Here is a 3,109-nt window from a genome sequence, read left to right on the forward strand (position 1 = left end):
CACAATTTAGACAGTGTTAGAAAAATAACGAGGATAAGGTTACCTTAAGATATTTTCTGAATGCTAGACTTTCTGTCTCCCTCTACGTGGTATTAAGACCTTTTCTCTCAAGTGGCCAAAATCTCTTTCTGCTTCCTTGACAATCACCTGTCTTCCTTCCCACTTTTCCCACTCTGCCCATTGCCTGGAGCCATCTCTCTTCTGTTTCCTGAACCCTGGAATCTTTCTGGCTCTCCTGAAATCCCACTTCCACATGAGAATGGTGTGAAAATGTATTTACTCCAGCACTAAAGATCCTATTCTTGGTCCCCTGGTAGATTTTAAATTTGGGGCGAGAAATCTCTGGCTCAAGTCCAGAAATCTTAACAATACTTTGAAGTAATGGAAAAAGCATGCATGGGCACAGGCACAGATAATTTGCTCCAACCTCCTATACACTTTTTCCCGTGTGAGGATAAATCTCATTGGATTTAGACCCAATCAAATTGGAAATGACAGTAGCTTATGATTATTCAGAGAGGTTTCAAAGCTTATGTAGGTGGTAGAGAAGGGAAAATCTTCACTTCCCATAATGATAAAGATGTAAGTTTTTACAAAGGGTAGGAGGTGGGCTTCCAAGGTTTGGAAAGGATGAGTTTTGCAAGGAGCATTTGGTAAGGACCTAAGGACCCAGCCAGGGCAGCAGCTCCACAGATAGAGAGGAAGCAGCCCTTCTTACCTAGCAAGAGTAGGCATTTGATGAATATTCATTGATTAAACAAATGAATGCCCAGAGTACACAAAAGCCACAAAAGGGTGCAGTGTAGATTTAAAACAACATTACTCAAAGTTTTAATTGGAAGTAAACTTAATAAAAGTCACCAATCACCAATGTGATACAATAGTCAAGGCCCCTACCATGATAGCATGCTTCAGGACCAGAGAAATGCCATCTATACTGAAGTTCTCTGGGTCCTACTCAGCTCTGTGCTCATCAATAAGTTTAAGTATCATGATTAACGTGGTGTAGAATACATGTTCTCAGAGGTCCAGGAGGTCAACTCTAAGACTGCATCAGTGGAAGTTGCAGCTGCACAGACGTCAGCTTGATATAAAGAATTGCATATGGAAGTTGAACAGTCACAGCGTGGACTGTTCTGGTTATTAATTTATCGTCTCTTAGTTCCAAATACTCATTTTTTGCCTGCTCTGTGAAAATGCAGCTGAACCCTTTAAGTATCTATCTTTTGTTAAAGGAAATGGAGGCTAGGTTTTACCATTAAAGAGCTGTGGAGAGAGGCTGTAGGAGAAAAGTCTTTTGTTTCCTGATCCCTGTGTGCTTGCTCAGTAGGTCCATGCCATGCACACAGCTTCCCCAGGACCATCTCCTGCCTCCAGGGTAGCTTTCATAGCAGCAGGCTCCTATGGCATGCAAAGCTTTTGCAGCGCATGGAGGCCAGCAGCACCTAGGGCTAGCACCCCCTGGTACTCCCAGCCTCAGATGTGTTTATAGCACATTGTCTCTCATGAAACACTTCCCCTTGAGCAGCTTCCCCTGGCACCCAAAAGGGCAGCTTTCTAGCAAGTTTTGCTGGTGTGGCAGCACAATGGCTTCTCCTCTGTCTTGTGAACACTGGCCTCTCCAGTAAGGTCTGGATCTCAGTCCTGAGGAACCTCTTGCTTGGGTGCTGTACCTTAGGTGCAGTGACTCCTCTTTCTGTTTACTATTCCTATATTCTCTGATGCTCCCTTTACTTCTGACTAGCCAGTCCCTCATCATAGTTGATAAGTTCTTATTTTAGATATTCCCTGTTTAAATTGCTGTGTGATTTTCCTCTACTGATTGGACCCTGACTGATATACCCAGCTACTGCACTGGGTACTGAGGAATGAATAGAATTTGGATAAGCAAAGAGGAAGGAGAATGGGAGATTTCAGCTAGAACAAGAGCATTGAGATTCATGTTTTTCATATTTACATTACTTTCTAAGGATGAAAGATGATCATTAAATATTCTGAATCTGATTATAAATTCCTTGAGGCAAAAGCTACGTCTGATTCTTCCACAAGGCATATAATATTGGAATGCTTGATGAAAGATCAAAATCTTCTGGTCACTGGCTGGTCAATCAATTTAACCATAACTGAGACCTGAGGAGAAAAACCTCATTGCAGCACTTTGGAGAAAATAATAAATTAATAATAAAATAATGATAATAATGTTAGAAAAAATATTGAGTGAATATCATGTGCCAGGTTTTATATTACTGAGTGCATATGTAAGGAACTGCAAAACATCTATAAGGTAAATATTACTATTATACCTGAAACACTGAAAAGTTGGGCAGCTTTTCTAGGTTCACAAAACTAATAAATGGCCAACGCAGGTTTTAAACCAAAGCCGCCTGGTTCCAGAGCCACTAGGCTCACTACACAATACAACTTCCCAACTATGACCCACTCCTAGGTCACTACACAATACTATCTCCCAACTATGCTTAGTGTTGTGGTTATAACCCCACAGCAATAAAGATCTTTTCTTTCAAATTCTGGGAAAGCAGAAGATGGTGATCTTTGTACATTAATGCACAGTCCTTTTCCCTGATGCTTTCCACTGAGATTTTTAAAAAGGAATAATTTCAGAATGCTCCTGTTTCAAATATTGGGTGTGGGTACTGACATACTCTGTATATTAATGGATGTGCTTTCTTATAAAAAGTTATATGTCCCTGGGCTCCTACCCTCCAGGGTGTTTACTCTTTAGTCCCATTTTTAAGGGATTGTAGCTGTGAATGTTTGGGGTCCATTAAAGAGATTTAGAGAGCTGAAGGCAGAGCTCATGTTTGGAGCAAAAGTTCCTATAAACATTAGATCCCCTGAAATGGCCTCTTCTCATTACCTTCAAGATCTGCTCTGATTTCCTTGTCATGTGATGAAGTCATTGTAAATATGCACTGGCTCACACCCAAGTTTTTCATCTCTACATTTTCTTTCTTTTCTTTCTTCTTTCTTTTCTTTCTTTTCTTTCTTTCTTTTCTTTCTTTCCTTCTTTCTTTCTTTCTTTCTTTTCTTTCTTTCTTTCTTTCTTTCTTTCTTTCTTTCTTTCTTTCGTTCTTTCTTTCTTTCTTTC

Source organism: Theropithecus gelada, chromosome 13 (assembly GCF_003255815.1).
Source record: "Theropithecus gelada isolate Dixy chromosome 13, Tgel_1.0, whole genome shotgun sequence".
Taxonomy (NCBI): Eukaryota; Metazoa; Chordata; class Mammalia; order Primates; family Cercopithecidae; genus Theropithecus; species Theropithecus gelada.